This window comes from Tasmannia lanceolata, unplaced genomic scaffold (assembly GCF_043159265.1).
Source record: "Tasmannia lanceolata isolate RefF3 unplaced genomic scaffold, GAP_Taslan_0.1 ptg000008l, whole genome shotgun sequence".
Classification (NCBI taxonomy): Eukaryota; Viridiplantae; Streptophyta; class Magnoliopsida; order Canellales; family Winteraceae; genus Tasmannia; species Tasmannia lanceolata.
This window is the reverse complement of record NW_027518685.1, coordinates 55,146,998-55,162,312: the sequence shown is the minus strand read 5'-3', so window position 1 is coordinate 55,162,312 and position 15,315 is coordinate 55,146,998.

Genomic DNA, 15,315 nt, shown 5'->3' with positions numbered 1-15,315 from the left:
AAAGTAGAAAATCTGCAATTCCAAACCAACTAGGAAAGCAAAAAATCTGTCTAAAAAATAAAATAGGAAAGTAAATAAAACTGGAAAGCTATGGGAAACAGCTAGGAAAGAAATCATGCTCGGATGCTGGTACCCGTGGTCGCCTAACCTGGTCCAACTTATCCCAAAAGTCCTCGGCAAAGTCTTGGCTTGCATCATCCTCCCCGGGTTGGAAAGAATTCGCCCTCGAATTCGGCTCGTCTTCTGAAGAATCTCCATGATATGGCACGAGGTGTTTCACATTGAACACATCATGCGTCCTGATGTGGCTGGGAAGCTTGAGCCTATATGCATTGTCATTAATCTTCTCCACAATCTCACAAGGCCCAATCTTTTGTGGACTATGCTTGTTGTACTCACCAGCGGATACTCTATCTTTAGTTAGCACAGCCCACACATAACGTCCAACATCAAATACAACTCGCCTACGATGCCGATCAGCCTTCTCCTTGTAGTTTTTACTGGTTTTCTCCAGCTTCTCTCTAACAAACTCATGAGTGTCATGAATCTTCGTCAACATGTCTTCAAACTTGGTACTAGATTTTCCAAGCTGTGGAACGGGTGCTAAGTGAGGGGCACACCAAGGATTAGCACCATACAAGATCTCAAAAGGGCTCAAGCCAGTGGTTCTATTCTTGGATCTATTGAATGCAAACTCCGCCTGAGCTAACACCTTGTCCCACTGCTGAGGATTAGAACCAACCAAACTCCGTAGTAAATTCCCCAAGCTACGGTTCACCACCTCCGTTTGCCCATTTGTTTGAGGGTGATAGGCACTGCTAAAGCTAAGCTTGGTTCCCATGCATCTCCACAAGCTCCTCCAAAAATGTCCCACAAACTTGGTATCACGATCTGATGTAATAGTAATTGGAACACCATGCAAACGCACTACATCTCAGAAAAATAGACCTGCAATGTGAGGTGCATCCATCGTCCTCCTGCAAGCAATAAAGTGACCCATCTTCATGAAGCGATCCACTACTACAAAGATAGAGTCAACCATCCTTCGTGTCCTTGGAAGGCCCAATACAAAATCCATGGTCAAATCTGTCCATGGCCCCTCAGGCACTGGCAATAGTGAATAAAGACCCGCAATAGAAGCAACCCTTGGCCATCTGACAAGTGTGACACCTGTCTACATACTTGAAAACATCTTTCTTCATCTTTGGCCAATAGTAAGTAGTTGTAATCAACTGTAGGGTCTTGTCACGCCCAAAGTGACCCTCATTATGTAACTCCTGCACAATCTTCATCCTCCAAGAACAATCTGGTACACACAAACGATCTCCCTTGAAGAGAAATCCGTCATGCAATAAATAATCTCCCCTGTGACCTATTTTGACCTCATTCATAATAGCAGAAAAGAATGGGTCAGTGGAAAATAAATCACTGAAAGTATCAAAGCCGGATACTTGAGCGCGCATAGTAGTCAACAAAGAAACCCTCCTGCTAAGAGCATCTGCCACTTGATTCTATGTACCAGATTTGTGTCTCAACACAAACATGAATTTCTGTAAATAGCTTGCCCACTTAGCATGTCGAGCACTTAGCTTCTGCTGACTACCAATATGCTTGAGTGCCTCATGGTCTGAAAATAAAATAAACTCGCGGTGCACTAAATAGTGTCTCCAATGCCGTAATGTCTGAACTACTGCATAGAACTCCACATCATAAGTGTTGTAGTTGAGTTTAGAGCCACTCAACTTGTCGCTATAGTATGCAACTGGCTTGCCTTCTTGACTAAGCACTGCTCCAATGCCTAGCTTAGAAGCATCACAATCAACCTCGAACGGTTTCTCGAAGTCTGGCAAAGCTAACACTGGTGCACATGACAATCTAGCTTTAATTTCTACAAAGCTTCGCTCTGCCTCCGGTGTCATAACAAAGGGCACTCCCTTCTTCATGCAATCTGTGTATGGAGCCATCACTACGTTGAAATTGGGAATGAACCTCCTGTAGAAAGATGCTAAGCCGTGAAAACTCCTAGCCTCATGCAATGTCTGGGGTAAAGGCCAATCAACCATAGCCTTAACCTTTGACTGGTCTGCTGCGACACCATCTCCTGAGATAATAAAGCCCAAGAAGAGCACATGATCTGACATCAATATGCATTTCTTCATCGTAGCAAACAATTTCTCTCTACGAAGAGTAAGCAAAACATCTCGCAAATGCAATAAGTGAGTATCACTATCAGTGCTATAAATAAGAATATCATCGAAGTAAACAACCATGCATCTACCAATGAAAGGCCGGAGTACTTGGTTCATAACCCGCATGAACGTACTAGGGGCATTAGACAGCCCAAACGGCATGACCAACCACTCGTACAAACCCTCTCTGGTCTTGAAAGTTGTCTTCCATTCATCATCAGGTCTAATCCATATCTGATGATAACCCGACTTCAAGTCCAACTTGGAAAACACTTTAGCACCTGCAAGCTGATCCAATAAATCATCCAACCTTGGAATAGGAAATCTGTACTTCACAGTAATTTTGTTAATTGCTCGGCTATCAACACACATCCTCCAACTCCCATCCTTCTTTGGAGTCAACAATGCTGGCACTGCACACGGGCTCATGCTGTCATGAATGGCGCCTCTCTCCAATAGCTCACTCACCTGCCTTTGCAACTCTGCATGCTCCATAGGACTCATGCAATAATGAGCTCTGTTTGGTAAGCTAGCACCGGGAATCAAATCAATACAATGCTGCACATCTCTCATGGGTGGTAATCTAGGTAGTAAATCCTCTGGAAAAACATCACTGAACTCCTCAACCCGGGCTTAACCAACTCTGATAGCTCATGCTCGTCCCCCTCCATCTTATTTACTAGTACATACACAATACTAGACTCCTCTATTGCACTAGCAAAACTAGATGTCTTGAGAAGCTCGGCACTCTCCCCAGGTTTTGGTTTGAGTCCAACAACTCGAGATGGAGTAAGAGTAGTCTTCACTCCCTCAAACATAAAGCTGTAAGTGTTTCTTCTACCATCATGAATAGCTCCACGATCTTATTGCCAGGGACAGCCCAACAACAAGTGACATGTGTCCATAGCAACTACATCACACCATGCCTGATCCTTATATCTATTGCCAACCGAAAAATTAACCAAGCATTTCTGTGTCACTGCAACCTCATTACCCTTCTTTAACCATGCCAATTTGTAAGGATTAGGATGTTTCTCAGTCTTTAGACTAAGCTTTCTTACAGCCTCTACTGAAACCATGTTCTCACATGAGCCACTGTCAATCACAAGCTGGCAAACCTTTCCTCCAATGATGCATGAGATATGGAAAATATTGTTGCGAAGCCAATCATCACTAGACTCATCTTTTGGTGTCAAAAACACCTTTCTAGCAACAAGTGCCTCCCCCACATCACCATGTAACACCTCCTCCTCGACATCATCATCATATGGGTCAAACACAGGTGGTGCAGTGTAATCACAAATCCCACGAGCTTCAACTTCTTCATATTCTTCCACAAACATCTGCTTTCCTTCTCTCCTACCCTATGCCCAACTTCTTCACAATTAAAGCACTTTATAGTAGATGAGGTACCTTGCATCGGATTACAATTATGAGTCTGGGAAACTTGGGTAGATTGCACTTGAGGTGCTGGCCGTTGTACTTGAGCATTACTTTGAGTTGGTCGTGTAGTAGGTCTGACACTACTAATAGGAATCCTACCATAGTTTCTATTACGAGAATATTGTTTCTCCTAAGTAATTGCACTTTGATGTGCCTCAGACAAAGACCAACAATAAAAAAGATCTATCATATCTTGAATATTTTGCCTCAAACCACCAGTATATCTCAAAACCAATTGCTCTTCTGACTCAGTCAAGTCATTCCGGGCAACCAATTGGTGAAACTTCTTGGTATATTCATCAACCGTATCACTACCTTGCCTAAGATTTCGCAACTGATTATAAAGAGTGCGTGCATAATTATAAGGCAAAAATTCAGCTCTCGTTTTCTTCTTTAACTTTTCCCAAGAAGTGATTTTGTCTTTACCTTGACGATGACACATGGTCTTCATCTGGTTCCACCTTGCCTGAACTCTTCCACGGAACCTCGTAGCAACAAGCGGGACAATTTTATCTTCAAGAACCTCCTTAAATTCAATGACTTCTTCAACGGTGAACAGCCAGTCTATAAATTCCTCTGGTGTAATACCACCATGGAATTCGGGAATCTCAATTTTGATACTCGTTTCCCATCGCCTCATATTCCCTCCATTTCGCTCGTGTCTCGGATGATGGAAATCTACTGCAAAGAGATTTTCTTCTTCGAATTCCTCAATAGTGGAAGCTTTGGTGCGAGAAACTTGCAACTCCACTACTTGTTGCGTCCACGCTTCGATTTGTCGCTGCATGGCCTCCATGGCTTCATCATGCCCACCAAGAGTATTGTTGATCTGAGAATGGAACATTTGGCGAGTGTGTGACGCCATAGAAGTCAATAACAATGGATTTATGGAGAAGGATTTGAAGGGATTCCTTCTTTTCTTTTTCGTTTTTTAGAATAGTGATTTGAAAGAGAGTAATGGAGAAAAGGAAGACAAGAGAGAAAAAAAAGGGATAAAAGAAGAGTGACAGAAGAAAAAAAGACAGGAGAGGAAAAAAAAGGAAAGAAGATGGGAAGAAAGAAAGGAAGATGACGGATTACAATTTATGGTAGTGGATTGATGAAAAACAATGGCAAGAAAGTCGTTGGAAGGCTTCTGGATCGTAAAGAAGAACAGAACTTCTTTGAAACTGCAGCTTTGATACCAGATGATGTAATCCTGAAAGGAATTACAGCAAGAAGCACAAGAAAATAGATAATTCAATCTCTAATGGATCGGAACTTCTTCGGAAAACCTAGTAACACGTTAGATTTCCCTAAAATATTCCAAGAAATCAAATAAACAATGAACAATCAAGCAAATCACAATCAATATGTGCTTAGATTCACAGTAGAACATTAAGAGATCAAAGCCAAGAGGAATGCATTGATCTAAAATTTCTAAAGAGAAGAAATTTTATTTCTTATCTCCAAATCAAAGAAAAACAGTAAAAAAAACTACTATTACCATCAATTTCTAGGCTTTTATGGCCTCAATCACAAAATAGCAAGCTCAAATAAAAATTAGAAATCCCAAACCAACTAGGAAAGTAGAAAATCTGCAATCCCAAACCAACTAGGAAAGCAAAAAATCTGTCTAAAAAATAAAATAGGAAAGTAAATAAAACTGGAAAGCTATGGGAAACAGCTAGGAAAGAAATCATGCTCGGATCCTGGTGCTCCGTGGTCGCCGAACCCGGTCCAACTTATCCCAAAAGTCCTCGGCAAGGTCCTGGCTTGCATCAATTTGTTGATTCTAAACCCAAGTTCGGAACAGATGATGAGTTCGTTTTTGCAAGTACTGCAAAAAGGGTACAGCATTTTTCAAGAGTGGGACACACTTCCTGAAAATCAAAGCAAAAGACGTGATACCGGGGATCCCAGTACTGAGTCGCTGCTCTGAGAAGGTTCCAATCTATTAGGATGGACTTATACAAAGGAAAGGTTTGCTCATGCTGAGTAAAATAACTAAACCATGAATAGCTCCTTGGCTTATCCTAACTTCATATCCATTCAGACATCATATCAACAGACATGGTTTGTTCCGTACAGAAGATAACAAGGAAATTTTCAGACAAACAAAAAGATTGATGCACATACTTTTTACTTATTCACATTTCTTTTTTCTTTTACACAGAGGCCTTTAACAGGCTATTTACGAAATAAAAGACGGAAAAAGAAAAGAAAAATGGCGTTCTCTGTCGTCTACATAGGCTGGATCAGTGACCGATGGACGTGGTTCCTTCGTGCACGATTGTAGCAACTAGATCAGGCGTGATCATAGCCTCCCTAGTATTCCATGCAAAGGCAATATATTTGGCGAGATCGTTGGAAAATTCTCGAGGGGGGCGGAAGCGAATGAATGGTTCAACGATCCCTTGTTTGGCTTCATATTGACGCATGATGCGGCTCCGGATATAGAATGAAGTTTTTTCTAGACCAAGGAGTTGGATGTAAGAAGATCCTGGTGTGGACATGATAGCACGACACTACATATGAGTTCTCCAATAAATGTTATCAGCTTTTAAGCTGGACATCCATAAATACCAATCGGTGACTGTCTCGAGGCGTCCAAAATGGTGCCAGTTTTGGTAATTGGAAATGGAAACATTTAGCAAGGTACCGGGAGTAGAAATGTAGAGTTTTAAGCAAATCCAAATATAGAGAAGGATGGGGAATCCTGTAAACTGATGATCAGGATCTTCTTGAATCCTGTCTAAGCCATTCAGAGTTTCGGCTAGGATGATAGACACTGGATTAGCTTCGTTTGGAACTTGGTCTACTATACTGAGTATATCAAATGAAGCTTCACTAGGGTGCCTTGTGAGGTATCTAGCGTAAACGCAGAACAGAAGAGCCTTGTGCCCAGCCTCTTGATAGATGAGATCATCTATATTTTGAATAGGAGAAAAGGCTTCGATCAGCTGATTGACGAGTACACCTTTCGAAGTCATGAAACTAAGAGGATCTTGACCGCGTATGCAGAAAACTCGTTTGACTTGATGTACGTAATTTGTCCTGATGACAGGTCTGGCAGCTGACCCTTCCTCTGACACACCTAGTAAGGTACAAAATTACTCATAGGCAGGACAGATTTCTTCCAATCCAAAACGAAAGGCATGGTTGTCTTTGTCCCAACACTGAGCGGCTACTTGGAGAAGACTCCAATCGACTTGGATGAAAGGGAGTAAGGGAAAGTACTGGTCGAAGGGGTTGGTGAAACACCGGCTGAAATGGAATTTTTCGACGACATAGAAGTTGTGAATCCAATCATCCAATTCTTCCTTGCGGTCCATGATCTACCTATATGGAAGACAGAGAACAAAAACACAGTAAAACACCTGGTAAAACATTTGCTTTTGTATTTTTCATTTTTTTCTAATTTTTACAAATTTCTCAAATTTTAACAGAATTCTTATAGAACCTGGACATGTGAGGAGATGAAAGCGAGGTCTGTCCCTGCGATATGAGATATGGGAGGATACTCCTGAAAGATTGAATTTGATCAGGATTCAGATAACCCTGATCTCGAGATGATAATTGAACAGAAGCCTGACACTTTGGCCGACAAAGGTTTAGCTGGGTATATCTTCTCGTGAGAGGATATATTCATTTGAACGGAGCTTTAACACGTTGGTCATAAAAAGGTAGACAAGATAGGTTTGTCTCCAAAAGTGAAGACAACATGACCTGGATATGACTCCCAAATTATGAACAAGACACTGGTCGGAAAAGGGGGTCTATCTCCGAAGGAAGATAGAGATAATTTGGGCAGAGCTCTACCTTTGTTTGGACCATGACTGTTGGCCGGGATAAGTCTAACCTTTCGAAAAGACTTACTTGAATTTGAGTAGAGTTCGGGTACTGTGACCATAACAATGGTCATGACAGGGGTATCTTCGTACCAAAAGATGGGTTCATTTTGGCAGAGCTCCGCCACTGCTGACCATAACAAAGTTATAGAATGAGTCTATCTTTTCAGAAAGGATTGACTTGGATTGAGCAGAGCCTGGGTACTATGACCATAATGATGGCCAGAACAAGATTATCTTCGTACCGAAAGATGTGTAAATTTGGGCAGAACTTCACCGCCACGAACCATAACAGATGGTTTGGAAGGTCTATCTCTGTGTGGAGAGATGAACTTTAAACAGGGGTTTAACCGGGATGATTTGGACAAGCCTATAAATATACTTATTTGGGCAAAGCTTAAGTATTGTGACCATAATGATGGTTCTTGCAGGCTATCTTCGTACCAGAAGATGGGTAAATTTGGGCAGAACTTGGCCGCCGCAGACCATAACATATGATTTTGAAGTGAGTCTAACCTTTCGGGAAGACGAATTGGAATTCAGCAAAGCTCGGGTACTGTGACTATAACAACAGTCATGACAGAGGTTTCTTCGTACAAAAAGATGGGTTGATTTAGGCAGAGCTCCACCACTATTGACCATACAGAGGTCAGGGAAGGTCTATTTCTGTGTGGAGAGATAAACTCAAACAGGGGTTCAACCGAGATAAATGGGACAGAGCTTTGTCGTCCCAACTATGACAATTCTAGGAAGGTTTGTCTCTGTGTGGAGAGACAAACTTAAACAGGGGTTTAACCGGAATAACTGGGACAGAGCTTCTCCGTCTTGCCCATGACTGTGTCGAGACATAGCTAGGCTTGAAGACGAAGAAGAGCCTAATGAGGCTGAAATAGTCAAGAGGGGGGGTGAATTGAATTTAACTCAATATTAGGCCTTTTGAAAATTATCTATAACCCCTAATTGGAATTTTTCTTCACTTAATTAAATATTTGGTTAGTGCAAATATAATTGAAAGAACAAAGTGAAATGCCAAACCAAAACAATAATGGAAATGCAAGAGTGAGAAATGACACACCGATATATAGTGGTTCGGCCAACGGCCTACTCCACTCTACTCAAGGTCGCACTTGAGGGATTCCAATATTGGAGACCTCCACGATGCCCGGCTCCGAGGCGGTTACAATTCCAAGGGATATTAAACAAGGATGCCCTTACACCTTTACAAAGACTCTCCTTCTCCGCCGAGTTCTAAGCGGTTGCTCTCTAGGGAATTAAGAAAGGAATGCCCTAGCCACCTTTACAAGATTTGAAAGAGAATAGCTTGGCTTCTTCTTGAAAGCTTGATGCTCTTTGTAGACCCTTGATTGCTCTTCAAAGATGGTGATTTGCAAGTGAAAGCACTACTATATCCAAACTCAAAAGATTCACAAGTGAAAGGCAAGTTTGGGATGAAAAACAAAAACTCAAGCTAAAATGGATTGCAAATGTTTTTTATGCTTAAGGATGTTTTTCGAAGATCAAGAGAGAGTGAAAAACTTCTCTACATGTTGTATATATAACCACACCAAAGAATATGACCGTTTGGGGGTGGAAATATCAAAAACCAACAATTAATTTGAATCCCAACGGCTATTTTTTAGTCTGTCGCGAGGTTCTCGGAGTTCCGAGAAATATTCTCGGAGTTCCGAGACAACGGCCAGAAGAAATAAAATTTCTACTGGACCATTTCTCGGAGTTCCGAGAAATTGTCTCGGAGTTCCGAGAAAATGTCCAGATGCTACTGGACCTTTTCTCGGAGTTCCGAGGGAAGTCTCGGAGTTCCGAGCTCGGAGCTCCGAGAAAAATTCTCGGAGTTCCGAGAAGCCTAAAAATCCGCAGTTTTTGATTTTTATTGCAAATTTGATTTTTAGCTTTTGGAACTCAACTCCTATGGTTATTTTGGAATGTTTATGAGGGTCCCAACATGTTGGTCCACCACATAACCATTCACTAATGCATTTTAAGTTCTTAAGTGTTCTTTGAAAACCAAGTTGAAAACACTTTGCCTTGACTTGGAAATCTAAAGAGAAAGGATGTACAATGATACCTATGTAGCTTTCAACTTCTCTTTAGTCTTGGTCTTCAATTGATCTTCCATCTTGTGTATGCTTGCTTGAGAGATGAGGTGAGCTTCACTTAGCTCCTTTGACTCTTGTATGGGATATCTCCAAGCATGACCATGTTGTGTGTTGGTTTCTTCAATGATCAATCCTATCTCAAACACAACACTTCGAAGCAAATTGATTAGTATTCAAAAACACAATCAATTATGTTTAGAATCATCAAAACAAGATAGGAGAGTAGACCCTTGGGCTTACAGAGGCTGAGACCAAGACAGTCTGATCATTTATTTGAGCAGAGCTCTGCCGCTTTGACCATAACAATGGTTAGGAAGGGTCTGAACTTTATAAAAAGAAGAGCCTGATGAGGCTGAGACCAAGACGGTCCGGACATTTATTTGAGCAGAGCTCCGCCGTTTTGACCACAACAATGGTCAGGACGGATCTAAAGCCTACAAACAATAGAGCCTGATGAGGCTGAGACCAAGACAGTCTGGATACGGAGGTGATTTCAGGGATTACAATAATTTTTGAAAGATAGGACCAGAATGAGGGTCTTTTGGTTAAGCCTATTAACCGTAGGACAAACATCCCTCTAGGGTACAATGGTTTCTTTATCCAAGGAATTCGACAATATAGGTTTGCAAACATGACTCTAGACAAGACTAATAAAGGTTAAAAGTAACCTCTAATCTTGGGTAAAAGTAAGCTGCGACCGTTGTGGGACCCGATCCCGCGAGAGGGGCGGGACCCACCTCTCTTGGTCTTTTGTTCCCACGCGAATGGCGTGTGCTTTTAATTATTAATATGAATCAACTTTTCCATGAACTTGGGATCACTAAAGCAATCCGAATCTCACGTAAAAGATAATGACCAGAGTCGCCACCTAGGTAAAGGACCTAGGACCCATAAGTGACACTACAATGATTTGCGATCCCAGAAGTCTAGATTCGTTACCTGATTACGAGAATGGAAGATATGGTGGATTACCACCACATGCACCATTCTCGCCCGATAATTCAATCTTCGATTCCGAAGATTAACTCATTTAAATTTCTTTTAAAAGGCTCATTTAAACTCTCTTAATGTGATCTATGTGACATGCATCTTAAAAATCTAATTTCAATGTGGTTCCTAGATGCATCTTTTGATTCTCTTAAATTGGTTTGATTCAATCTTTGTGAAAGTTCTCCTACGATCTAATTTTCGAAAAAATCCTAAGTGAATTGATCAATTTGATTTAAGGTTTGAAAAGTGAGACAGAATTAAACAAAATAAAATCCTAAAAACCCTACTGAAGTGTGTAGGGCTGACTCGTGCATGGAATGTCACCCCGACATCCAATCTGCCTACGTACCGAAGCCTCACTAGGATCAGAGTCGACGTAGTTCGGTGGCCTAGACTAAGCTACATGCCTAAGACATCTAAGACACCGATCTAGACTGGAAAGGACCGTTTCAACGGTTTAAGAAAATTTATTTAATTCAAGTTGGATGACTTTTATTATCCTAGGACTCCATCTAAGATACTATATGGTCTTATCTAATGTGCAAAATGTTTCCTGAACTAATGCAAGTAGGTCTTACATCCTAGGTTAACTAGGCTTGTTCTATAGGGAAAGGGTTAACTAGTGAAACTAGTCTAAGACTCAATTACTATTAATAGGAACCGGCCGTGATGAGGCTGGACTCCTAACTCTAGGACACCCTAAAACTTAGAACATAACACGACGTAAGTGTTCCTAATCAGCTCTAAGGGTTCCTACGAGGTGATACCGCAATCCAACGGTTCAAAAAATAGCTTGAACATGGATTAATTCAACTCAATTCATTAAGTTGCTGATTATTCAGTTCTTTAAGGGTTCCTAATACCTAGAATTTGGAAAAAATCTAAGACTCTAAGGGTTGACAAGATTCGTGCTTAGATTGCATTCATGGAAGGGAATCGTGCTTTCCATCCTTATACAATTTGGAACATAAGTTATAATATATTATTGCCTGGCATATTGTGGGACCCGATCCCGCGAGAGGGTCGCGAGCGCACGAGGCGCCATACTCTCTTTTGGTCTCTCGTACCCACGCGATTGGCATGTGCTTTTTTTTTATTATTGATTACCCAACCAAGCCGGCAACAATCAAGCCAAAGGGTACAAACAAACACGCAACCCAGTACCCACAAGGGTAGGGGTAAGCCGCCGAGCCTAGCAAGGTGTGATTTAATTCATCATTTCCGTGAACTTGGGATCACTAAAGGAATCCGAATTTCACACAAAGGAGAATGACAGAGTTGCCACCTAGATAAGGGATCTAGGACCCATAAATAACCAGAAATCTAGACTCGTTACCTGGTTACGAGAATGGAAGGTATGGGGAGTTACCACCACATGCACCATCCTCGCCCAATAATCCGGTCTTTGATTCCAAAAGTTAACTCTCTTGAATTTCTTTTAAATGACTCATTTAACTCTCTATTAATGTGCGAACTATGTGACATGCATCCTAAAATCTAATTTCAATGTAATTCATAAATGTGTATCTTGATTTTCTTAATTTGTTTGATTTCAATCTAAGTGAAAGTTCTCCTAAAATTCTAATTTGGGAGAAATCCTATATATTTAGTTAATTTAATTAAGAATTAAAAAAAAACTAATATACAAAACCCCACTACTTATGTGTGGAGCCGACTCGTGATTGGTATGCCATCAAGCATCCAAGCTGCCTACGTACCCAAGCCTCACTGGGATCAGAGTCGACGTAGATCGGTGCACCTGAACTAAGCTACTTATGCCTAACTCATCTAGGACACCGATCTAGACTGGATTGACTGTTTTAACAGTTTAAGAGAAATTATTTAATTCAAGTTGAAGATTTTATTATCCTAGGACTTCATCTAAGATGCTATATGGTCCTAGCTAAGTGCAAGTTGTCCCTTAGACTAACGCAGGTTAACCTACATCCTAGGTAACTAGGTTTGTCCTAGGAAAAAAATTGGGTGACTAGTGTAACTAGATCTATGGCACGGTTGCTATCCATAGCAAACGGCCATGATGAGGCTGGACTCCCTAATTCTAGGACACCATAAAACCTAGGACACAACGCGAGATAAGTGTTCCTAATTGGTTCTAAAGGTCTTTACGAAGAGATACTGTTATCCAACGGTTCCAAAAGCATTGATCAAATGATCTTAATTTATTAAGTAAATAATTTTTAATTTTTCAAAGATTTTCGATTCCTAACATCTAAGGAATACCAAAGGCTCTATGGTTGGCAAATTTCAGTCTTGAGTTGCATCCATGGAAGGCCATCGTGCTCTCAATCCTTGTATAATTTAACACATAAATTATAGTATATTATTGCCTGGCATGATTCTCAGGATTTCCGTGGACAGTGGACTTCGGAGGCAACAACATACTATAATTTACATGCTCAAATTATGCAGGAATGATCACAATTAGTATACGATTACGAATGCGATCTCGGCAGTTAAACCATCACAGCATAGTCAATTTACAAAGGGAATTTATAACCTCTAGGGTTTCTGTTTTAAACAATTTTAAGATAAATATAAGATGAAAAATTAGGATTTTTTGAAAGTTTTCACTGACTTTTGAGTTGATTTGCTATTAAGTTCTGATTTATTAATATTAAGACCAGATTGCTAGGATTAAATAGTAACCCTAAGCAATCAAACTCTAACTTCATTGCAACGTTTTCAACATCAAGATATGAATGAGTTTAGACTACTGGAAGAGTTTCATGAATTTAGAATAAGTTTGGCTATCAATTTTTGAATTTCCAAACTTTAGGTCAGATTGCAAATTAACACATCAACTAATAGCATACAAATCTCAAATCAAGTACAACGGTTACAGTATAGATTAAATCATGGTATGAGACTACTGTAAAAATTTCAAAGGTGTTTATCAAGATTTGATGCCAATTAAAATTCACACAAAATTCAGATAAAATCAATGAATCAATTAAAACGTAGATTATATGGTATCCTAAAATCATGTAAAACTCGTAGTAGATATAAAATAGGTTATACAATTTACTGTCAAAATTTCAAGATCTAATAATTAATGGTCCTCCATAAAATTGATTTTTGAATAAAAAGGGGATTTCATTTCCTATGAATTAAAACCCGTTTTTTTTTAAAGAAAATTGTGAAATCATATTAACCCTTTGTAAAATCTTTTGAACATTTTTCACTAACCTTCTAATGGCCTAAACTACTGGTTTGTAGGAAAAAGATTCGAAATTTCATTAATTTAATATAAAAAAGAATTACGACACGTAAAACGAAGAAGCGATTAGAAAATAAATAAAATAACCTTTTTTTGAAAACAAAATTTCATGTGAAAGTCAATTTATTATTGAACATTAATTATGGAGAGTTTCATCAATTTTTAAAACCTTTTGATATTTATTAAAAATTGCCAAAATTTAAAATAATTTAAAAATGGATTAAACAAATTCAAAAAAATCCAAAAATTCTTGGGTGGTCTGGAAATCAACAAATTGGTTTGGAAACAAGATTTCACAAATTGTGGACATTGTTTGATATACTTTTGGCTTCGTTAATCAAGAAGCAACCCCTTTTGGGGTTATTTTTTGAAAAATAGAATGAAAATTAAAACGGGCAAACCGTGATTGGAAATTAAGTTTCCAGTAGTATTTTATTTTATAGAAATCCCAAAAAATATCAGTTTTTAAAGAAACCACGTTTTCAAACACTTGCTTTGATAATCCGATTTAAATCCATATTTAATAAAAAAACGAAAGAAAATCATTATTAAATGGAGGAAAATTATTTTTTTGGTGAAATTTTGAATTTTGAAAATTTATAATCTATATTATAGCATACTGGAATTTCAAGAAAAAATTCATTGATTTGATCTATTAAAAGTAAAATCCTAGCATGCTTTTCTGCTTTTGATATTACAAAGATAAAGATCCTACCGTTGATCGCGCTCATTGTTTCTAGGGTGCGTAGATCCGAGGTATACGCTTTGTCGCACCCTTTTATATTATGAAGAAGAACGAAAGAACATCCCAAAGATCCTTGATGTGTGATTTGTTGAAGAAGAAAAGGAAATTCAAGAATCCCTTTTGTGAAGAACCCTTGAGAGAAATTGACACACTTCAAGAGAGAAGAGGTTTCTTTCTCTTTTTTCTTTTTTTTCCTTGGGAGGAGAGAGAAAAATGACGAATTTAAATTTTTTTGAATCCTTCCTATGATTGTTTGCTTTGATTTTTATACAAAAAAGCTAGGGTTAAGAGAGAAATAATAGTTTCCAATGTGAGAGTTCCCATTTTTGGCTTGTTTCCAATTTTCCCCTCGTGCTTTCTTTCTTTCTTGTTTCCAAATTGAATTTGATTTCAATCTTAATTTCTTGTCAATCAAGATATGCTATTCTCATTCTACATTGCTTCTTTGGAAGAAAACATTTTTAAGCAATCATTCATCTTTTTCTTCTTTCCTTCTTTTCTTTTTTTATTCTTTTTATTTTTCTTTTAACAAATATGATGTCACCATTGTGACATCATCAAGGTTAGGTACTCAACTCATGTGGGAGAGCCATGTGGGGCGCCCACCATGGTGGTCGACCCATATGGGTGAACCTACATGAGCTCCATCATTGCGGGCTTTAGCCCAATAGGCAATTTCACATGGGTTTTAGGTTTTTTCTGTAAAAATTCAATAAAATCTTTCTAAATTCAACATTCTATATATGGACCCAACCCATTTAAC